This window comes from Choloepus didactylus, chromosome 8 (genome assembly GCF_015220235.1).
Source record: "Choloepus didactylus isolate mChoDid1 chromosome 8, mChoDid1.pri, whole genome shotgun sequence".
Taxonomy (NCBI): domain Eukaryota; kingdom Metazoa; phylum Chordata; class Mammalia; order Pilosa; family Megalonychidae; genus Choloepus; species Choloepus didactylus.
The window spans coordinates 96,189,807-96,215,711 of NC_051314.1; the positions used below are offsets into that span (position 1 = coordinate 96,189,807).

Here is a 25,905-nt window from a genome sequence, read left to right on the forward strand (position 1 = left end):
CAAGAATCTCTCAAACATCAATCCTTTTGATCTAGAATGCTGAGAAAGGGAAGGCACTGAAAGGCACTGAGAAAATATCTAGAAGTTATTGTAATTTTGGAGTCATCAGAAAGCCTCATTCTAAGTCAGCTTTAGAAAATGACACTCTTATTGCAAAGGCTTGGGAGATGCCATGTGGTCAGTGGTCTCTACATCCTATTAACATTTTTCTGAGTTGCTCCAAATGACTAGACATGATTAAAGTTATTTAAACAAAAGACGGAGGTAGCAGTGGGGGAGGGAAATAGTAGAAGTAGTTGGAGAGGGGCTGGAATTATTCCTGGTAGCAAACTTTCATTGTAATTGCCTATTTACTTGACTGAGTTTCCCCGTGGACTCTAAATTCTGTAGAAAAAAAAAAAAAGACTATCTATATTTTGTTCACCATTGGGGCTCCAATGACTAGCCATAGTGTCTCACACATAGGTGCTGAACAAATGAGCAAAACCAGACCAAGACAATGACGCTAACAACTAGCTTTTTTCTCTAGTTGTTAGAAATAGCATTGACGTTACAGGTCTAATATCAAGTATGTCTTGGATTAAGCCCTGAATTGAGTTTTACCTTGTGGGCTAGTTCCATTCAACAAGGATTCTGTCTCAGTTTTTTGTTCAATACTTTAGTCCTCCTATCTCCCAAAATGGAGCCATGCCCTGAATTTGAATTCTTAATGCTGGGGTCTTGCCCACCATAGTCCTTTGAACATGAGACTTTGGAACACTCTCAACTTCCTCTTTCCCCCTCACTCTTAGGGCCATTTGTTCAGACTTTTGTTTTTCCATCCCTACCTTTCACTCTGCTCAGGTCCTGTCATCCCTCATAGTGAAACCTACTGAGGTTAAGGCAAAGATAGAAAAGTTCAGAAGAAATTCTAAAACTCTATTTTCTAGTAGTAAGAAAAATTACCAAGAGATGTCATGGGAGTTAGGGAAGTATGAAGACAAGGAAATGTTATATTAACACAATGGAGAAAAGGCACTTAAGTAAGTCCATCTTCTATTGAAAAGCTTCAGTAGCTATTGGTGAGATCATTGAAAAACTGCTAGATGTTAAATCAAATTAGAAAAGAAAACTATGTAATGAGGATTTTTTTGAGAAGAAAATTGAGTGACTATAAAAAATAATTTTAAAATAATATGAAAATAAATAAAGACTTGGTGGTTTTGGATAAATAATGACATAGTATTTGAATCTTTAGATGAAATTTTCAATACAAAGACAGAAAATATTTGGGGGGCAGTTTGGAGTGGAGAATTCAAAAACATATAATAAAGTTTCCTAGACATAGGGGTTATAAAAATCCAAGCCTTCTCAGTTCTATAATACCATCAATTTTATCACTTTAATTTCAGAAAAGAGTCATTCTTGTGACATCAACTGTAGTGGCATCTTAATTTCAGAAGCAAATGGGGAAAATGTGCCATTTAGAATTGAAAGAATATGATGCTTAAAAAAAAAGACATGGTGCTTAAACTAATAAACATTTTTTGAACAAAAGATTGCCAGCTGGGCAATCTGATAAAAAAACAAAAAAAAAGTCCTGAAGGCCACAATCATACCATTTACTAGGAAAAGCAGTGGTCCCAGATAGAGGTGGCCTAGATAAAATAAGCAGTGGCTCAGCCTTGTGACATTTACAAAGCCAACTTCTCTGAATCTGAGTTTCCTTATCTGTAAAATGTTAATAAAAATACCTTTCACACCTACTTCAAGAATAGCTGAGGAATTATTACTGTAGGAAAAGACATGTGTAATGATTTTGCAAATATAGTTTCATTTAACAAAAATGAACATATAGATTTATAGCAAGACTAATTCCAAAGAGACTAAGATGAGAATGGTTGAAAGATAGATGTCTTCAGGCCTCCCAAAATACCATGAGACTTCCTTTTCTGTTTTATATTTCACATGAAATACTAACCCCTTTGGGAAATATGATTTAAAGCACTGCACATTCATGTACACACATACACACACACATGCAGATACAAATTTTGAACCAGGGCTGTCAATCCAATGCATTGGAAAAAGCAGAGAGATAGAGAAAAGAATATATTCAAACTAAAGTGCAGTGATTCACTATTAATTCTAAACTTTGTTTTTACAGATGTATTAATATTCTGGGCTCATGGAAACTCTATCAATACCCTTGACTAAAAGCCCAATTCAGAGCCCTCATTTCCACTATTATTAGAAGTCTACTCAAAGGCTTTGGGAAAGACTGTGGAAAATCAAGGATTTACTGCATGGTCATTACAATTACAATTCCAATTAATCCCAGCAGTAATATTTCTATTTCATGACCTAAATCTGAAAGTGACCTAGACAAAAGCAATTCCCTATTAAAGATAATTGGATAGAAAAAACTTTAACACAGTTTGTTTTGTCTTCCTTACGGTAAACAAATGGAATTTCTAAACCTCAAAATGAAAAAGAATGAAAAATGGGGACCAGATAATGTGTAATTGGTTTGTATTCGTGCAGTAATAATGCAAAGATGAATAAATCGCCTTATCCACAACTCCCTATAACAATAAAAAAACACTCTCAAATCAATTGGTATATATCTGCACCAACCATAACCTCACAGACAGCTGAAGAATACAAAAGCTACCTATTCTTTTTCATCTAGATCTGCAGCTTACTCAAGACTAGCTCATATTTTAATATCATCACTTTGGATAAGTTTGATTATGTCAGCTGAGTTAGGAACAGTAATAGATTCAGACAGTGTCTGGGTCTTTTGAAAGCTTTTTTAAGATACAAAGAATGATAAAGGAATAGATTGGAGGCTTTAACAATTCTATTTTGTTTTATGACACAAAAAAAGGAGCAAGAGCTTCCAGTGACTACTGACTCCTTTCACCACAATTTTTTTTGAGTAGCTCTGCAGCACATTGCTTGGGATGTATCTAATATAATAGATAAAAAGTATTGAATCAATTCAGACTCCTGTTGGAAAAATTAAGAGAAGAAAAAAATTATTCTGTCCAAGTTCTTAGAATATGGCCAAATGACTGCAAGCTGACAGCCTTTAAAAAAATATGAAATGAACAAAGTTAGACTTGTTATGAGTTAATTTCATAATGAACAATAGAGATATGTTTGTAAGGCATATTCACGGAATGGGGTTAAGGCTGATGAGAAAATTATTTATTGCATGCCTTTGTATGAAACACAATCATTTAAATTTAAATGGAACTCTTCAAACAGCACTTTTAATGTTAAAGACTCAAGCACTAACACATATACTACTCTAAGATACTCTAAATAGTTGATTGGTTGGTTGATTGTTTCTTTCTTATACTCTTATTTATATACAGAATGCTCTCTAATATAGCATCCTGTCTCACAGGAAAAGAATTATAGATATGCTTTTTCTAATCTGAGTTTGTTTTACTTTGGTTGCATAGAACTTGGCTGAGAAATACTTTGGCATTTTTTACTCAAGTAATACGAATAATCACTACATATTAAAAATTACCATAATGGTATTTAAGATGTTGATTAAAACACTCCATATCTCAGGAAGGCTCAGCCTGCTTAATAGAAATCTTTCAGATCAATGAAGAATAAATCAGAGAACTTGGGAAAATGTCTAACACAAATTACCTATTTTCCCCTAGAAAAACCCAACCAACCTCTATTATTGGTATTTGTGAAATTAGCAGATACAGACTGGAGAATACTTGTGAGTCAGTTTTGCAGGAACTGGTTCAGAGATGGAATATGATCTCAAACGTATAATGTGCTTGTTCTGGGGCCACTAATGTATTTTTTACATTTGATATATTTATTCATGTTTATTTTCCCTGAGTGATTTACCTTAATATATTATACTAATCATATAAAATTTAACTTTTTAATCAAGAGTATAGGTTTTATTGTTGTTGATGTTAATTCTGACTTTTTTAGTCTTTATGACTTTTTTTATTAGAGGTGTAATGATTATAAACACTTTCATGAACATTTCTTTTGTACTTCACAAGCAGTTTGAGAATTGATGAGGCCAAGTAATACTAATCCCCATTTTAGAGATTAGTAAACTGAAACTCAGAGAGATTAAGCAATGTGTTTAATATCTCAAGGGAGTAAATTCAGTTTTTTTTTTGGTTCTTAGTGCAGTGTTTGATGATACTACTGCACTAATATTTATTGATTTCCCTCTAAGTGGGCAGAGATCTTTTCCTGTGACACTTCATTATCAATTCCTTAGTAATATGTAATTCTATCATATTACATTCAAATATTGCATTTGATTATTTTGTCTGAGAAGGCAATTCATGGAGAAAGTAGTGATTTTTCTTCTTCATAACTTGTCCCTACTGCCTTTTATTTTCGATAAAAGAAGCTAACGCTCGGGATTCTATCTGCACTACAAAGCCATCATATGTAATTCAATACAGTACAATTTCAGTTGGAGTTTCATCTTTGAAAATACCTAAAAGACTAAATACCCTTTTTAGCTGTCAGGCATATGACATGCATCCTTGAAAGGCCTTGAAAAAATAATAATTTAATAGTAAAATCATCTTTGAAATGTCCTTCCTTCATTTTTTTACATCTGTATCTTTTTTTAAAGAGAACTCAAAGGCATCTTATTATAAATTCAAAAATAGCCTTTGAATCTCTTCACTCATTTAAAACAGGTGAGCATCTAGATGCCAAGTCATAAATTATTCACTTATTAATTTGCTTATTATATATGCACTATTACTTCCAAAAGGAATTTGTAACTACTTACATAGTCAATAAAGGCTATCACACTGATAAAAGGATAAGATCCTGGTGTGAAGAGAATCCCAAAACCTAGCCTACAGCGCATTATCTATTAACTGAACAGATAATTTAGCTATAAGCTTCCTGGCTGCCAGTGCAAAAACAGAAAGGCAATAGATTATATAGTTCACATCTAATAAAAGAAATAATTTTAAATAAACATTTTTCCTAACTCGGACACTGAGACATTTTGACTTTACACAAATGACATTGGAAAAAAATATGTAGATGCTTAATTTAAAAGAAAATTTTAAAAGAATATTAGACACATATATTAATTCTGGTTTCAAATCACAGCCCTGAGAATCCATTCTGTCTAGCCATAAAGCTACTGTTCCTATGACAATGTATGTGTAGATTTTATGTGCTTGAGAGGAATGACACAATCCTTCATGCTGTAACTCTACTGTTGCCTATTTAAGAATGTGCCTGTGGCAAAACTAGTATGATATAATTCTAATTGCTATCCATATTACAAATTCCCTGTGCTTTAACTTTTCTCTAAAGATCATTAAAAATAATAAAATTTAAATGAATTTCAGTTCACATTTTTGATTGGCATAAATAGGCTGCACAATGTTTTGATGTGGCAAAAATTGAAACTAAGGGTAACTATAAGTGAATTCAATTTCTTTCTCTGAACTAGACATGTCTAAAGAGAAAAAGAAAGCTTTGGCTAATTTGAATTACTTTACTACAAATCTTGAAAGTGAAACACTGTCCTGAGGATGTATGGGAGGAAAGGAAACTAATCCTTACATCTGCTAGAGACTCCATGGAAGCATTTGAGCTTTTAGTATCTTCCCTCTTAACCCATACTACCTTAAAGAAAAGTATTCCTGGATTTTCCCTGTTCTTTTCATATCAATTATCCATAAGAATTTATTGTTTTACTAATGTCCTCTAGTTCCACTGTTTAAAGTAATTTCTCCTATCACCTATAAGCTGAATGTCTTCCATAGATTTGTTCTGCTGAACTTGTCTTACATCAGGCTCAGAAATTACAGCATGATTCGTATTCCTCAATTAATCCAATCTGTCTAAATCATTTTTACTGCCTATATGAGATATTTAATTAACATTCTACTAATATGCATTTTGATGTTTTTTCTAATGACTCAAACTTTTCACTCCATTCTTAACACAAATAAATAAATAGGAACTGTTTTAATTTGTAATTTGTCTCATGTACAATTATATAATATTCTATAAAAAGTAAATACAAAATTATTTTCAAATAACAAAACATACAAAAGTAATTTTGACAAACCAGCATTTCCTAAACAAAATTAAAATATTGGATTTCATTAACACTTTTAAAAATATTTATTGTGTTACTCCAGTAATGGCATTTAAATAAATAGGTGAAACATTTATCAGTGACTAGCACAAAGTAAAAATGAATAAATGTTGTTGTGTCCATTTCTTCCTTTAAATAATGCTATGTTCTGTCAACAAAACACAAAAAAACAATGATTTTGCTGTTTGAGAGGTGATAACATCTACTGGTAATAAATTAATTAAATTCATGTTCTTATATTACCTAATTGCTAAGCAATATTGTCTTTTGAGTTTTTCTGCATTTAATATCTATTTCATATGTATATTTTGCTGGGTTAATTTAATCCAAATTGATGTTCCATATGAGAAATATAGATTTATACAACCTGCATTTCAGTTCTAATACATTTATTCTTTGTTTATTCCTAAGTTTCAAGCCACTGAAATTTCTGCTTTTAATAACATAACTGAAGCATCTTCAGCAAGTTGATTGACACATGAATAGCCCTTGTGAAAAAGAAGAAAGTTTATATTGATGTGGAGTATGTCTCAATAGGTGCCTGTTTCCTAATCAATGCTCAAGAATGATTTCTGCTAATATTATTCTTTTGTGGTTAAGACCTGAGAAGTCTATGTGTTTTGAATCACAGGGAATGATTTTCTTTCCCTGAAGTCTCCTTTCTTTCCTCAAGAACATTTCTTGAAATAGATAATATAGAGAAGTAAATACAATTCATTAAAGAATTCTCTTAAATTACGAATTGTCTAAAACTAAGAAAGGAATTACATGAAATACCTAAAACCTGAATCAACAATTAGGAAAAAAAATACTGTAATTTTTAAATTAATGTTGAATTTTAAACGATGCAATCTTTTAAACTTATTTTTCTATACTTGAGTACACCTAAATAGTAACCCCTTAGATAGAAAGGTTCAATTATCAGAGTATCAGTTTTCACATGTATGAATTAAAGGTTAGTCACAATAGGCTCAATTTAAATGAAAGGGGCCTTCTCCTAAAAGCATTTACCTTTCCATAGGTGAGATCTACACCTACTGCAGTAAAGAAAACAGAAAGAAAATAATCGTATTTATGATTTTTTTTTGCATTTATAACTTCCAATTATTGTGCCAAACCATTTTTGAAAAAAATAATTAAAATATGGCATTTATTTTAAAAATCAACAATATTTGGCATTCATGCCAACTTGCAAAGGTCTCATCCAAATATATCCATGTAAACATTTGGCCATGTTCTCATCTTCTGGCTGAGTATTCTGGTACAAATAACCACTTCTCTCCAAGTCTTTACTAATATTTTTACTTAGTTTTACTTCTCTCAAGAACTTTTCATGTGTTTGGTATATTCATTTAATTCCAAAGGAAAAATGTACTATTTCATTCCATCTTTAACGACATGATAATAAGCCCAAACCCAAATGGACACATTCTATTTGTCTCACATCTATGCTTATCTTGCAGGTCATTTTATTTCCAAACATGCTAAACATTTTAATTATATTACATAAATTTTCCTTTATGGGTAAGTCATCACTTCTCCCTCTTTGTAGTCTATTTCACTCCCTATTATGATTAATTACAAGAGATTCAAGAAGATTTTACTACCAATATATTCATTTAACAAATATTTACCAACTGTTTACAATATGCCAGGCAGTGTGCAAAACTCAGGGCATATGGAGATAAGCAGAACAGTAAGTGTTCTCAAAGTGTCTGAAAATATGTTGAATGCTATTTAAAATCATTTAAAACATTTAAATTTTTTTATCCCTATTATTCACTAACTTCTACATATGACATGGTTTGATTTCTCTTTTATTAAAATATCCACAGTACTTTTTTTGGACATAGTATCTTATGAAGATTTAAACCATCAAATGTTTTCCACTAATTTTCTAAGCAACACATTACCACAAACTGTATGCTCATTCAGACCACCTAAACCAATCATTTACAACATAACGCTTGTAAAAACAGAATACATTCCCTGTGGCCGTAGCTGGAGGTGGGGGTGGTGCTGCAAGATGTGATGCTATCTTAATCTGAACGGCCAGGAATGTTCCCTGACACGTAAAGGAGTTGGTCATTATGGAGACTGAAGCCCACAGTCTGGGTCCTTATCGAGAAAGAAGTTGATATTGTTGACATGGTATTCAGGTCTCTAGTTAGAGGTATACTTTAAGTCCAGGTACACCCCGTCCTCATCCCTCCCAGTTTGTGCAGTCTTCATTCACCCGATGATATATATTTCCAATAAATTCCCCCTCTTGCTTACACTAGTTCGAAATAGATTTTTGACATTGAAAAAAAATCTTTACTACTACAGAATACATCTTATATTTGATATATACACTTGAAGAATGTCCTCAAAATCTATTAATTTGATGATACAGCTTATAAACAATAGCATCTGAGAATTCATAATATGTGGCAACATTCTTTCATGCATTCATTCATTCAACACATATTTTTTAAATATCTACTATGTTCAAGGCACTGAACTACAAATTGAGAAGGCAGTGATGAAAAAGGCAGACAAAAATGCCCTTTCTAGTCTTCATGGGTTATCATGTATGGGAGACTTCCTGGTTAAGATCACTTTTCCGCTTAAAGGAATTGAGAAGCGGGAAAAAAAGGGGTATAAAATCATAAAGTATTCTTATCACTGATACATAGTTTTAGAGACACCAATTATTAACTAATTAATATAAATTTATTGAAACCTTATTATGCACCGAGCTACTCAGTAACATTTAAGTTGTGCATTGCATTAGATATCTTGTAAAATTTAAGTATTTCCTCAAATGCCATTTTGTTACTTTTCCATCAGACAAATTTTCCATATTTGAGCAAAATGGTCTTTTTTTCTTTTAAAATTAGATTATGTTTATGGATGGTTTATTTTTCAAATTATACTGTCCTTTCTTCTAATTAAATCATCTTAAAAATTAATTTGCAAATTTTCACTGGCTCTATTATATCCATTTTAGCTAAAATGGAAGAAAGAGTAATCAAACTTTGAATATGGAGATACAAAATGGCATTGAATATATAAATGAATGGACATTTGAAGGTTTCTTCAAGGTGCCAAAAAAGTTTAGAAAAATTATGGGGATATAGGAGAGAAATAAACTTTAATGTCCTAATACTGAAACTAGAATTTTGGAGCAGTGGGTAACCCCAGATCTCAGTTTTTCCATCTTTAAAGTGAGGATCTCATAGTTTTCTTGAGAATATTAAATGAGATAATGTGTTTAAGAAATTAGTTCAGCACCAAATACTTAGTTTCCTCTCTACTTTCATGTTGTGTTCATTAAGTAAGTACATATCTCTTTTTAGTTTAAACCTCTGAAGTTTACAGTCAACACCATTTATTTCATAACTATACTGAATAAACCATTACACAAATGTTTAAATGCTATTCTAAGTATCCTTTGATTTCCTTATCCAAGAATACCCTTAATCCCCTTTCCCAAGTGTGGTTAAAGCCCCATTTATATGAACTTTTGGACTCGGTATACATTGCTAAAAGAACTACCTTCTTCCAGTGAACCTGTCTGTTTATTACTCTCCCTTTTTCAATAGAACGTTTTGCCCATGGCAATAGGGAATCCCTTTCTCTGCATAGCCACTGTGCAGAGAAGAGGTTTAATAACATTCACTGAATTAATAAATTAATGTGTTCCCTGACATCAAGATATTTACAATTATGAAGGCTGTTGCATGCATATATTACATATGGACATAAAACCATTGCATCTATTAAATTGTACCATAGTATCTGGTGTATACAGATCCGTTTATTCCACTAGAATGAAAACTCTGTAAGGCCCTTGTTGTATTCATCCTCGTATCCCCAAAGTCTGGCATAATGCCAAGCATATGTATAGAATTTGCCAAGTATGGTTCGTTAGTGCAAGGGAATTGCCCCAACTAAGTTATGTTAAGAAAGCACTTAACTTGGGAAGATGCGGCTACCAGACTTGTGCTCAAAAGCGTGATTTAGTTCAAGGGATTGAGGTGGCAATTTAAAATCACTTAAAAAGAATGGCTATATAATCCAGAAAACCCTTGGTATCAATGATCTTTTTCAGACAAAACAGCATAAGGTTTTGTCTAGTAAAATAGGTAGCAATAGATTGGTCTGAGAAATATGGTTGACAGTGTCAGAAAAATAGATTTATAGGCTGCATCAGAAAACAAAAAAAAAAGGATGACATGTCTCTTCAACTTAGAACCCTTCTATCAATATGAATGGTCAATCAGAACAGCCACATTGAGTCAAGTATCTCCTACAAATATCACTGTCCCATGGCACTTTTATACTAACCAATAAGGACAATTACTATTTAAAAAGTGCTTACTTATATTACACAATTTTACTGAGTGTTTGTAAGTAAGAATAATTGCCTCAGAATATGATGATTTAAGGTTAGATAAGCCTGAAAGTAGAGAAGGGACCAGATGACTTGTAGTCATCCCCTTTTTGCTCACTGAGACCGTGCTGTTATCAATTATAACAGACAAAGAAAATATTAGGCATTTTTTCTAAAGATAATACATAGTGTATTCCATATTCTTAATCTAATAAAATTCTCATTATGATAGGGGTCAAAGTCCTGAGTCTCTACTTTTATTATGTTTCAGAATTATTTTCCAGCCAGTACCAAAACTCACATTATAGGAAACATGAAACTTAGAAATAAAGGTAAATTATACGCTCACAGTAATTTTGCAGAATAAATTTGCTCAGTGGTAAGCATCTCCGAAATTTACATTAAAATTTCCTTACCCTAGTGATCATTGTTCATCATCATTTCAAAGTGCTTTAAAATTATAATACAAGCCATTTTCCCAGGTTTGAGTAAAAGGAAAAATTTTAGTTACGTTCTACTATTCTTACCTGTTTGTTCTAGAATTTGAGTTTTCTCACTCATACTGACCCATTTTTTTCCTACTGGTCCACCTAATCACCTATTGGCTTCCTACTCCACCTAGTTCTTCAACAGATTCCCCTGCTTATCACCCAGCTTCTCTTTCTTGCCAACTAATATATCATCTTCCATCTGTTTAAATTCCTACGTTCTTTCTGGCACAGCCCCTCCTCCAGATTCCCTCACAGCCACCTACCTTGCTGCCCTTCCATCTGCTACCATGACTAGCATCTTTTCTAACCTATTCCCAGCCTAAATCATGTTCAATTTTCTACTTGAGTTTCCTTATTTAAAGTTTATCTCTTAAGGGGCTATCGCGATTGCAAAAATAATATATGATCACGTAATCTTGGGCTAGAAAAGAAACTTAAAAGTCACAAAGTTTAAACACCCATTAAATCTTTGAATTCTTCTATTTCTTAAAGCTGTTATCTGTTCTTAACTTCTTCCAGTGACGGTGTTTTGAAGTGGAGTGCACCACTGAAAGATATAGCTAATGGTTCTTCGTATATATTTTTCAGAGTACTACTTCTGTGTATACCAATTTTTGTTAGTCTTGTGGTTACTTGGATTTGGTTCATTGTTCCAGTTTTGCATTCACTGATTAGCAACAAACTTTTCTTGAACAACATGTTCTCAAGACAGCTTAATTCAATTTTTTAGGCTTGATGTAGCAGAAATATTTCTAAATTAAAATGTTTGTTATAGTTGCCTACTGGCTATCAATGACATTATATAAACAACACTAGCATTTGGTAATTACAGTTTCAGAATTTTGATAGTGAAGTAATAAAGTATTTTCCCTCAGCATCGATTTAGTTGCTTGACAAAATAGATGTTTGTTTTCATATAGCAGATAAGACATACAAGTTAAAGCAATGTAAGGAAAATACTTAAAACCTTTAGACAAAGATTGTCATAAGACTGAAAACTTGTAATTAGCCATGTATCTGGAGACTACACCCTCTATCAACAATGCTAATATACTTAGGACACAGTTAAGTATATGTTAATAGGAGAGTCACTCAGTATTTACCCTTAAATTCAAAGTAATCCAGCAGTTTTTTAATAAAAAGGTAATGATTAAAAAGAAACAAGACTTGACTGATCAGTTTTAAAACAGGAAATTTCTATTGATGTTAATTGTTCTTAAAATTAAGAAGACATTTTCTATGTTTCAGTTGGCATTAACAATCATAAAAAGAAATGTTGAGAGTTCATCTGATTTAGGGGTCAAAAATTTCTTTAGCTTTAATTTAAATGTCTCAAGAGGGATTAAATAATGCCTGTGTGTGCTCACTGCCTGCTATTGGGCATGTTATTGTGGTACTTAAACTCTTAATCAAGTAAACCTATCCAATCCCTCAGTTCCAGTCCTGATATCTGAATACACAGTGTTAATTTTCACCTATGCCTTTATGCATATTCTTCTCCCAGGCTCCATTTTAAAATTTTGAGTATGGGTCATTGTTTCTCATATAACAGCAAAGCTGTTTACCAAATATTTTGGCTGTTCCTATGTTCTTTTTGCCCCTGTATTTGAATTATTTGTTCTCTCGTGAGCACAGCCCTTCATATTTTTTGCATCTACAGAATCAGAGTACCTAGCAAAATCAAATAGGAAGATCCTCAAAAAAAATGCTTCTTCATTGAACTGAGTAGCCTTTCTGTGAATTTTACAAGGCTTGTAACTCAATCAGGACTGTTTGCTATCTTAGTTTGCCAGGGCTGCTATAACAAGGTACCACAGACTACCTGGCTACAGGAATTAGTTTTCTCACAGTTTGGGAGTCTAGAATTCGAAAATCAAGGTGTCAGCAGGATCATGCTTCCTCTGAGTTCTGCAGTGTGGTGGTGGCTTTCTGACAACCCATGACTCGATCTGTGCCCCCGTCACACGGCCATCTCTCTCCCCATCTGTCTCCAATTCCTCTGTCCAAATTTCCTCCATTTATAAGGACTCCAGGCATATTGAATTAAGGCCCACCCTGATTCAGTTTGGCTTCACCTTAACTAATAATATCTTCAAAAATCCTATTTGTAAATGGGTTCACATCCACAGGACCGTGGGTTAAGACTTGAACTGGTCTTTGTTGGGGGGGGGGGGGGGCATGGTTCAGTGTATAACACTAACTAAAGAACCCTAAGGTGAATTTCCTTTTCATGCAACCATAAGCTCTGATTTAATCAATTGGTATGTGTGTTTTAAGATTGGAAAATGGACATATTATCTCTCTTCAAAGACTTTTATTCTCCCATTCTTCCATAAGAGAGCCATCACTTTTCCATAATCTGAAATCTTTCCTAATTTATAGTCACTGTTAAATTTAGCAAATATTTTCTACTTAGATTTGTTACAATATTCATTTGTTTAAAAATCCCTTAGCAATAGCAGTATTTATCCCCATAAAAAATTGACAGCTTAACATTTAAAAATATCCCTCTCAACTGATTTCCCACTAAGTCACCTTTAAGATTTATTTGTAAAGTAAATTACAAGACCTGATATTAGTGCACCATTATATTTCAGAATTCTCATACACTGATTTTAAGGGTTTTTAATTAAAATATATCAACTATAATTAAATACTTATTTTTCTTTCAAACACTTTATATTCTGATGCTTCACTACTATATTTCTATTTCCCCTCTTTTCTATCCATTTATCACTTTTTAAAATGTCTTCAGTTTCCTTTTTCAACTGTATTTAATATCATACCATGACATAATACTCATTATCTAAACTTATTTTTGTACTTTTCCTCATAAATTGTGGTTGATACTCAACTATTCTCGTTAATTTCTTGTTAGTTTCTCCCAATTGATAGCCTATAAAAATTACTCTGACTACTGTGGGAATTGGGAATTTAGCACACTTTGTTCCAGATTTCCCTCTGATGACCCAGGAAATATTCTTTATCTGACCGTCAGATATTATAAAGGAGATTGATAAAAGGCTTGGGTTGAGACAGAGAGGTTTAGATAAGGACAAGTGCAGTGCTACATGGACCCCTTCATTTATATCATCTCCCCATGTTAGTCCATTAATTTTACTGCTATGATCTTGTCACTCACAACAGGGGGCTTTTATTCTCCTACTGTCATCTCAGCCAGATCCAACAAGCAGCACTGCCATTAAACTCATTACTCAGAACGTAGTCTGTAGCATTAGACAATATATATCTTTAAGTTCTTACTCCCCTCTATTCCTTCTCATTTTCCTTCAGCTTCATTTTACCAGGTGGTAATGGGACACCTCAGCCAGGAGACACCTGAGCAGAATAGAGCACCATGACTCAGCATCAACAGACTTCTAAGATATAGAGGGTTTTTTCTCCTCCTCCACATGTGAGTTTCCTCATGCCCCTAAACTAGATCAGCTTTGAAGATGTAAACACTCTAGAATGATGGGAATTCTGTGCTACACCACCACCAGACAGTTGACAGGAAATCCAAGTAACGTATTAATACGGTTAACAAATTGAAATGCACTGTGAAATCCTTGAGAAGTAGTTTTCCCATTTCCTGATATTTATTTACCTCCTTCCCTTCCTTCCTTCCCTCTTCCTTTCTTCCCTCCTTCCCTCCTTGTCTCCTTCCCTCCCTCCCTTCATTCCTTCCTTTTTTAAATAATTGACACCTTTTTTTACAAAGCATACTTGGCCTTACCTATTTTTGATTTCTGACAGATGATTTAGCAAACATACATTTTTAAAAAAGTTAGCCTCAATAAACATACTTGAGAAGGTAGACAGGCATGTATATCACATTATAAATAGAATATAATTATATACTATAATACATAAAACACATATATTCACTGATGGTATAAATTTATTTTTCAAGAGCATCCTTAAAGAATGTATTGTATCTTGAGTTTCTTAGTGAATGTTTATTAATGCTATTTGTTTACCCTAAAGAGATACTCATGAATTCATATCATACTGCACAGGATTTGCACATTTATTATTTGCCATGACATGTAAGCAAATAGATTTAATTCATGAGACTTCTGGCAAATATATTAACATGGTGCTGTATTTTTTCAGTTTTGCACATCTTTGTAAATTTAATCTGGCTCTTTTACACTGGGTTCTCTAATTGCATAAGTTTAATTTTTAAAATACCCAAGAAAGTGGGAAATAATATCTTATTTTTGGTAAATTCCTCAGTATGCTTTATGACAGTTTATGTAATCTATCCATTCCCTTTCAAATAAGACATTCTTGACAGAAAAGAAAAGCAAAACACTTTACAGGTAGAGAAACTGTTTTTTGTTCTAACAACAAGGTCTCCCCTCAAGGACATGCTAGCCCGAATTGTTTTCACTCTATCTGCTCAATTTGCATGCAACACAGTCTTTGAGTTTGAGTATCTCAGTGCTTTCCTTCTTTTCTGTGAGACAGAATGAGCATTTTTGGTTTCTACCAACATTTTGTTACCATAATTTGAGAATATTGACATTAAGGAAATGATCTGAGTCAAAAAAACGCCACAACCCTGCTAAAACTTCTCTACAAAGAGGTAATTTTCTTTTATTGATTCAGCTCACTCTCTGTGCTGCCCCTCCCCAGTTTGCTGTCTTGTATCTATCCAAGACACACACACCTGAGCTCACACGTTTTTTAAAAGCTTCTGCATGCACAATAAAACACCCTAAAATATAACATAAAGTCCCCTCACAATAAACATAACAATTGAGAACCCTGACACTGCATTTCCATACTGAGATTTGAGTCAACCTTATTCATCTAGATCACTGTTATCCTAACTCAGCACATTCTAGAAAAACCATGGACTTACCTCATATGTGAGTTATCTGTTGTTCTGGGCATAATAGTTATCGCAAATTATCCATTTGAATAAATGCAGTAACAGTTATACCACAATATGCCTCTCTCCTGCAGCAGAGAACAAGTTAAAGGGACTTCAAGCTGTGACCTCAGAGGCAGGCACAGCCGCTCTCATCCTTCAGCCAACCTTCTGGAGAGAGCAGGTTAGATGACAGCAAAGCTGGCTCTCTACATAGCAATACTTTCAAATAAAGCATTCTGTGCTGTGAGCTGGGGATTACATCTTCCAAATTCGGCTGGCCCGAGTCAATGCTGCTTCTGTGCCTGAAAATATTAAGCATTTCACTGCAGTCACTTAATGCAAGAAACCATCTGATGCAACTTCACAAACCCGGTCATTCTGTTTGGAGACTAGAGAATGAGCACCGCATGCATAATTCATGCATTAAAGTCTTCAATGCACTTCCTGTAGCCGCTGTTCTAGCCAGTAATGGGCTATTGATCACCTCACTGCTAAGACAATTGGAGCTCAGCGATTGGTTTATTTCCACAAACAAAATTACAACCTAAATCACAAGAAGATGCCTTCATCCCTGTAGCATTCACTCGAGAAAAACACTCACATAGAGGGAGATGACATTTGCATACTGCAGAGGGTTTATACTGAACTCTCTGGCAGAAACGCTATAGCATCTGTTTTCTTCTATTCAAAAGACATACTTTCTGCAGGCTTTAGCCAAATATTTTATATTATATGTGAGATACACAGAGTTGAATTTTCTACCATTTCTAGAAAATCAACACAGCTACACTGAAAATTAAGAAAAAATAAAAAAGTGATGCCTGACTATAAAACATTGGAGATTTTTACCTGGGCACATTGGCACATTCAAATAACCTTTCTTGGAAGACTTTTAATTTAACAATAATTAATTTTTTATTTCGATAATGTGGAAGAGGTTTCTTTTTTTTTTTTTTTTTAAATCATCACAGTGGGTACATGTGTTCGTCAGTATTAAGTGATTTGAGCCTTAGGCACCTGTACTCTGAGTGTGTCAGTCCTTCTGAGTCTGTCTCAGAATTTAAACAAGAGTAGGGGATCTATGTAAAATAACAAATGCATATATGTACTGGGAATAATTGTCTATTTCCCAAAGGGTTTTGAAGTAAAAACAAAATAAGCCTTATTTTCCACCAGAAGAGGAGTGAACATGATGTTTTTAAGGTCATTTAGAGTCCTAAAGCCATGACTTTTCAAAGCCTCTTTGTATACACTCTCATGTACCACACACTCACAACTGAGATTCATATGTGTACACTGTAGCACCTGACCATCTGTAAAACTAGAGTGGAAACTTCATGTTCATGACTTGGGTCTAAAGTACAGAATAAGCCATAGTATGACTGAGGTTTCCCATCTGACAATTATACTGCAGAGAACAATACACTCAGAAGTAGCATGGGTATGGTGATTTTCAGTCAATAAACCAAAAAAGGCCGATATCAGCTGGTGAGTGTAGTAGAGGTGCTGATGACAGTAGAGGTGGATTTCAGGGAAATGTGTCTTAAAACCTTCTAAGTTCAGGTAAGAGCAAAATCCCTTTTAGATCCACAGAAAAGACAAGTGCACCTGACTGATAAAAACTATGCTAAAATATTCTAAATGGCTGTCTGAGAGTTTAATTCTCCAATTTGTACATATAAATATATATTCCAAAATTTCAGACATTTTTAAAATTACAGAATTTATAGCTGAGTATCATCTATCTTGCCAAGAGTTGTTCAGATCAATTTCAGCATCTATGGAAACAATTTCGTATGAAGAGAACATATTTTAAATAAAAGAAAATTGGAAAATTTGCAATTTAAGTTATCAAGTAGAAGGATACAAAATACAGAGACTGCTGACATAATCTAAAATAATTGCAAATGTAAACATTAGAAACTTAAGCCTCCTGAAATGACATGATTAAAAAATGCATAAGCAAGTGGATAGGAAGTTAGCTTAGTCCATTTCTCCTTTTGCAGTGAGTGAAAGGTCAGTATCTTTTCTCATATACAAATGTCAAAGACCCAAAATTTTAAAATGAAGACTACAAATCTTCATCTGCTTGTGAATGTTCTGGATTCAATTTTCTAAAGATGGGGAGAAAGATCACTCACACACACACACAATGTCAATCAGGAATAGACCAAGATCAAGAGCCCGGAGAGGGAAAATGATATGGTATGAGAAAAGCAGCTATGTAGATAGAAATTCCCTAAGAAATTAGAAAAGAGGTCAGCAAGTAAGCCTTGAATGGAAATACCTGGGGAAAAGAAGAAAACAAAGCCCAAGGCTGTAATATAGAGCCACTCTCCACTTGCCAGGAATCTGGCTGTGTATGAGAAACACAATTAACTGATCTTTTCAGATGGATGGGAAACAGAAATGGCCACTTTAGATAAATTTGATCTCTTCGCGGACCAAAAGACTTTCCAATATTTTGAATTTATAATGCATATAATGTATGGAGTGAACCTTGTAATGTGCAAAGGGTCAATAACATGAATTAAAATTTGGGAATAAATCAAAGCATATTTAGTCTGCTGAATTTTTGATACCTATTAAGATGTATAACTAGCCTGCCTGATTACTGCCATTTGGAAAAAAATGCATTATTTATGTCCAATATAAGAAAAAATGCCATGCAGAGTTAGAAAAAGAATTCGATTCAGCCTCCCAAAGTTTCCACATCCCTGAGCTCAGGAGGTGTGTAATATGGGAGATTACATTTGCTCTCTGAGATTTAAGACAAGTCTTTCTACTTTCTAACTTCCACCAATATTATAGCCATTCCCTAATCATAATGCATTCATTTAAATGAAATATATTTATTGTGTACCTTCCACATGCAAGGAATTTGGCTAGATCTAGAGAAACAAACATATATAGGACAGTGACTGCCTCTAAGGTATCCATACTGTAGTGAGAAAGATAAGTAATATGTAAATTCAGGGTGATTAATATAATTACTATGAGATCATTAAGATATATAAATGAGATAATTACAAAAGCATATAGACTGTGCCTATATGCCGAGTAACTGCTAAGTAAATGTTGACCATTTTTATTCCAGTTTAGGAAGCACAGCAACAGCAAAATGTTGGCACTGTGATTTCTCCATGGGGTCTTTAGCAAACGAGTCATTGAGGGGGTGCAACTTGAAGCAGTTGAGTGTTATAATAAAAATAACATACGATTTTAAGACAAATTTGAGTTTAAATTCAGGCTTCACAAATTTCAACACATGAACTTGGATGTGCCACTCATTCCCCCCATGAATCTCAGTTTTATCAGGTAGAAGTCAAGCTAAAAATGTCCTCCTTTAAAAGTTTTTATGAGAATTAAATAAATGACTTGGAGTACAATAGTGAAAAACACAGCTTTCATATTCAGGCACATGGAAGTTTGAATTCTGCCTCCATGTCCTCATCTGTAAAACGGTGACTTTATCAACCTCATAGAGGTATTAGGAACATCAAAAAAGGCTCACATTTTCTGACACAGTAAAGACTTTAGAAACATTAATTCATTTTCTTCCAAAGCTTAGCCTTGGAAGACAATGCTTAAAGGGAAAGGCACTTCAGGTAAAGAGAACAACTTACGTATTTTTAGGGAGGCCGAACATCGCATGGTGTGCTTGAGAAACTGAAGCATCATGTTATGAGAATTTTGGATACAATGGGCATTTTGTCAAGTGATAAGCCAAAATTATACAGATATGGTTTATATAGGGCCTTTTAAACTCTGATGAAATACTTAATAGAGAGGACATTTTAAACTGTTTAGGAGTTTGATGTTATTGTGCAGAGAGAGAATATTTGAAGATTTCACAAGACAGTGATATTAGATTGTGTGTGGGGAAGATAGACTGGATGAGAGACCAGAGGCAAGAGATTTAATAGGCTACCATTTGTAGTCCATTAGAGGTGGTGAGGGCCTAAATTAGGCAGCCACAGGGAGATAAAAATAAGAAAAGTATTCCAGAGATATTTAAACATCACAGTCAATAGGACTGAGTAGGATTACGGGACTGGGAGGAATCATGGAAGGCTTTCAGGGTTGTGCTTGCGTAACCCAGTATCCCAACACCCCACCATGTGCACACACACACACAAAGAACTGCTGGTATTGTGGGAAGATGGTGAAACAACGAGATGATCATGTTAGACGCACAGGAGGGCTAAAACAAGGAAGCAGGATGAAGAGTTATACATATGGATTTTCCAGCGGACAGTTGGACAATGAGGCTGTAGCACATTTAATAGGTTTATGTTTGTTATTAGGATAGTTTAAGCTGTAGAACATGATGAAATAACTCAGGATTGAAAGAGTATAGTGAAAAGAATGTAGAAGATGAAACACAGATTCAGATAAGGAAAGGTACATAAGCTTGGTTAAAGAAAATACATATGTTAATGTAATATCTTGATACCTTTAATTAATGGCAAAAAGACAACTGCTAATATGTATTAAACGTATACTATAAGGCTGGAACAATGCTTAATACTTTAATAAACTGATTTCATTTAATTATCAGAAACTCCATGTGAGTCAAATAGCATTTATTCCCATTTTACCAATGAAGAATCATGCTTAGAGAGGTTAAGTAATTTGGTCAAGTCACATGAATGATGAACAGGAGAGCCAGAAGTCACATCCAGGTGTTCTGAGTTCATGGCCCAGGCCCCTTCCATCACATCAGGCTGCCAAAGTCACCTCCCAAACCCACAACAGAATGTTTTCTCCCTACCTCTTTGTTTTTTTATGTCCATGAGACCCATACATGGTCAATTTTAAATAGAAAGTACTTCTGGTAAGCACTACTAGTTTAAAAAAAAAAAAAAAAACAGTAGAGAAAAACAAAACAACAAATGAAAGTATGGAAAAGAATGGACATGTATCGTTATATTTCAAACATACAATATACATATAAATACAGACACATATATACATATACACATTACATCTGAACTTTTATAAAAATTGAGAAAGTGTCAAACAAGATGAAGGGGTAGCAACAGACAAGGTAGAATTTGACAAAGGATTATCAACACTGAATCTTTATGCAATTTTTTTTACCTGATGGAACTGTAACCCATAACATTCTTTGAAATTTGCTCTTTAGCTACTTCTTAAATAGTATTTTGAAACTTATCACCTTTCTGTATATATGTTATATTTCACAATAAGGAAATAACTAAAATTGCGGAACTGTAACCCATAACATTCTTTGAAATTTGCTTTCTAACTTCCTGTTAAATCATACTTTGCAAGTTATTACTTTTCTGTATATATGGCATATTTCACATTAAAAAACATAAAGATATTATCACAGTATTCTATAGGTAAGAAAACAGCCTCAAATCGTTTAAATACCTTTCTCTCCAATACATATATATTAAGAAATAAGACAGAATTTGAGATCCACACTACCAAAGCACATGTTTATATCATACTTTAATCATATTTTTAAAAATTTCACTAAGCAATGAATAAAGTAGAGCTATAAATATCAATCTAGATACAACTTAGTCCCCGTAATATATCTAAGAATATATATATAGTTTTCCCTAATATTTCAATTAGCTTAAAAATATAAACATGAGATATCAGTATACCCAAAATATTTCCAAGGATTCTTGAAAATTACTTAATTGCAATTAAACCACCATGTAAAATGGGGCTACAAAGAATCCTACCAATGGTTACAGATATATTTGAAAAATATAATTAAATGATTTTTAAGTCCATAAAAGTATAACAACTCCCAGATAATTACACTAATTCCTATTTAATCAGGCTTACTTTTAGGTATTTTAAGAAAGGTAGGGTTTCTTTTTTTAAGTGATTAAATGCTTTTAAAGGAAGTTGTATTTAACTCCAAATCAAGAGACATCAGCCATACTCTACAACATGAGATTCACTGAACTGCTTTATACATCCCAATCTGATATATATTAGTGAAGACTTTTAAAAATTACATTATACTTCTCTTCTCTAGTAACAGATTTGAATATTTTCTAAATAGTTTAATCTAGCTATATTTCTAGTAGCAAGCCAAAATAGACCTGCTTTGCCATGTCTCAATTTTTTAGTTCAACAAACATCTGTATACTTTTAGACCTTTAGAACCTTCAACTTTTTGAAAAGTAAGACTCAATCCATAATTTACTTCTCTTAGAAAGTTTATTATATGAATGCATGAATGAATCATGCTAATATAAAATAGATGATGCAGTCACTACAATATTTGATTAGCCCATTAAAAACACAGGCTCCCTTTATGGATTTTACACAGTATTATCCTCATTACCATTAAAAAGTTACTTAGAAATTTCTGAATAGACATTTTAAAAATAAACATATCCTGATTACAGTGCACAAGAATGTACTGCTGCATTTATGTGGAGGTGCACATGTATACTAATATGTTAAAATTTTAACTGAAGTGTGATATATTTCACATTAGATACATATAATAACTGAATTTCACAGATTTGACACATCTATGTTGTCAGCACTGAGATCAAGAAACAGTAACTTACTGGTACCCAGAACCCTGTATGTTCCTTTCCACTCACCCCTATCCTCCAAGATTGCCACCATCCTGACTGCAAACAATATAGATTTGTTTCACCTGATTTTTCACACAAACTTTTAAAACAAATCTATAGAATGGAACCATTTTCCAGATATAAACCATTTCAAAAGTAAGTTTGGATAGAGGTTTTGTTTTCACACTTCTTCCATCCTTATTTGATTACAGGGCCAAGTTGTAAAATGTAACCATAACTGTTACTTCATACTCTCATATTATAAGTCAATTCGGTATAAAAATTTCTTTTTAATATGAATTTTTGTAACACATTTTATCTTCTACTAAAACTGAGGTCCAATAGCAGGATATTAATATACCAGTAAGTCCTTTTGTAAAATATGTATTTTTGTGGAGTTTTTGCATAAATCAACTTTGTGCATTCATAAGGAGTTTTATCTTTAAACTTGCAACTGTAATTTCCTGGGAAAGATTTTATCATAGACATTTGTCCTATGAAATCAAAGAGGCAGTCATAAAAAAATCTCGAAGGTGTAAACTCTACAGAGTTTGTGGGGTATGTGGATCTTTCTGAACAAAGTGATACTTTACTGAAATTCAAGAGAATTTCAATTAAAGAGACCTGATTCAAAGTAGGGGATTCAAATCAGCACATTTCACACCTTGACCCCCCAAAAGACACATTCTTCCATATGCAAAATGCATTCATTCCATCACAAAATCAAAAAACATTAAATCATTTCAGTAACAATAGATAAGTACAAAGTCTTATCAAAATCAGTTAAAGGAATGATTAGTCCTAAGGCAAAATTTCCTGCTTGTTGTGGACCTGTGAAACTTAGAACAAGTTATCTGCTTTCAATATACAAAGGAGGGACAATCATAGGATAAACATTTCCATCACCATAGGAAGAAATTGAAAGGAAAACAAGGGTCACAGGACCTAAACAATTTCAAAAACTCACAGGGCAAACTCTGTTAGATTTCAAAGTCTGAAAGTCATTTATAGGATGATGTTTTATCCTCAGGGCTTGAGAGAGCAACAGTCCCACCCTTGCACAGTATCCTTTCTCTCTCCAAATGCTGAGATAATTGCTCCAATAGATCCAAGTATTGAGGAGACCACCTTGTTCTTGGCTCCACCCTTCTCAAATATCTGGATGACACCCGGACTCTGTGCCATCCCTGGGGCACATGCTCAACCCCTTAAGAACAGTGGGGTGGTGGCCAGGCTCTCCCCAATCCCCAGGGAATGTGCTCCTTCCTCTTTGAACTCATCCTCTCCACATGCATGGGTGGGTCCGCTCTCCTGGCCTGAGGTTTCTTGACTCCAGACCTCAACTTCTATGGTTCTGCCTTTGAAGAAATTCTTCCTTCAGTCTGTCCATTTTCTGCCTTGTTCAGTTCAGACTGGCAGTGGCTTATACAGATCTTGAAAAAAAAATTGGCTTGGCATGCAGGATGCAAGGGTCAAAACTGTCAGACAATAGGACTTTACAAAATCTTTCCTGGATACTCCATTTCCAATCCTAGCTTGTACTGAAATGGCTGCTGGTTTCTATGTTTAGTTAAATCCTCACACAGGGCACTATCCTCTGGGGTCTCAGTTTCTGGAAGCCCAGAATTTTCAGAGCATCAATTTCTGGTTTCTTTGTACCCAAGAGTTCAGTTCTCAGCTTATCACTTTTACTAAAGGTTACAAAGAGAAGCCAGGTTGCATTTTCCACATTTAGTTTGGAGACCTCTTCAACTAAGTATCCCAGCTTTCAAATTCTGCCTTCCATATGACACCAGGACTCAATGTGGCCAAATTCTATGCCACTTTAAATCAAGAATCACCTTCCTTCCATGTTTTCAATAATATATACACCATTTTTGTTTAAGGCCTCATCAGAAGTATCTTTAGAGTTATTTCTACCAACAGTCCCATCAAAGCAGTCCAGGCCTTTCTATCACGCTCCTCACAATTATTCCAAAATTTTCCCCTTATCCATTTAGAAAGCCATTCCAACATGTTTGGTATTTGCAAACTCAGCAGCACCCCACTTCTCTGGTACAAAAATCTGTTACGGTTTGCTAAAGCTGCCAGAATGCAAAATACCGGAAATGGATTGGCTTTTATAAAGGGGTTCACTGGGTTAAAAATTTACAGTTCTAAGGCTATAAAAAGTATCCAAACCAAGGCATCAACAAGAGGATACCTTCACTGAAAAAGGCTGATGGTATCTGGGGTTCCTCCATCACATGGAAAGGCACATGGCGATGCCTGCTGGTCCTTCTCTCCTGGGCTCCTGTTTCAAAATGGCTTTCTCCAAAATGTCTCTGGGATTCTGTCTTAGCTTCTCCGCATCCTTCTGTTTGTTTCTCTCAGGGTGTTTCTGTCTCAGCATCTGGGTCTGTGTCAGCTCTCTTAAGGAGTCCCATTAACTAATTAAGATCCACCTTGAATGGGTGCGGTCACATCTCCATGGAAATAATCAAATCAAAAGGCCACACCCACAATGGGTCTATACTCACAAAACTGGATTAAAAGAACATGGCTGTTGTAGGGTACATAATAGATTCAAACCAGCACAGGAATAAAGGTCCAAATTTATGGGTAACACATGATCTAGACTGCTTTCCTAGTGTAATTGCCAGAGGAAAATTTCTTGGTTAGAGAGAGACTATTTACATGATCCAGTAATAATTATATTTGAAAAATAATCTGAATTAGAGGTACAAATAAAACCGACTTAGTGAAGGGAGGTGAAATAAAACCTGGTTTGGGGAATAGAAGAGTAAATGTAAAGAAGATCAACTATCTTTCTTCTAGTTGGTTACCGTTCACTTGAGTGAGCTCTTACTTAGACAAACATTAATTGAGCATGGATCATGGGTCAAAACCCAAGCCAAGGCAGGGAATTTAATGGTCCTTGTCCTCAAAACCTTACAATCAGCATTATGCTTGAATCAACCCATATCAGGTCACAAAAGCCAATTTTAATTTTCATGAGTTTTGAAAGCAAGTTTTTAAACATAACCATTGTTTAAAATAAAATTCTAGCCTCAATAACATTCAAGGTCAATTTCTCATCAGAAACCATGGAGGTAAGGAGATGACATATTTAAGGTGCTGACAGCAAAACAAGTGCCAGCCAAGAATTCTATAACCAGCAAAACTGTCTTTCAAAAATGAGGGAGAGATTAAGAGAGCCCAAGATAAACAAAAGCTGAGGGAGTTTGTCACCATTAGACTGGCCCTACAAGAGATGCCAAAGAGGGTTCTGTAGGTTGAAAGGAAAGGAACTAGACAATAGAAGCCTCATGAAGAAATAAGGATCTCTGGTAAGGGTAATGACATGGGTAAATATAAATGCCAGTACTACCGTATTTCTGGTTTGTATCTTTTCACTTTACTTCCTACAGTATCTAAAATGTAAAAACATAAAATGTAAGGATAAATCAGCAGCTTGT

General features: G+C 34.1%; 1 protein-coding gene across 4 annotated transcripts in view; it reads right to left on the reverse strand.

Moving 5' to 3' along the window:
- CNTN1 (contactin 1) overlaps positions 1–25,905 on the reverse strand; it is a 391,770-nt gene that overhangs the window by 231,371 nt on the left and 134,494 nt on the right. The window contains exon 1 of one of the 4 annotated variants that reach the window (XM_037847169.1): positions 15,858–16,161. The exons of the other annotated variants lie outside the window; for them this stretch is intronic. The gene's annotated coding sequence lies outside the window, so the exon portion shown is untranslated. Of the gene's footprint in view, positions 1–15,857; positions 16,162–25,905 lie in introns of those variants that run through there. 4 annotated transcript variants of the gene reach the window in all.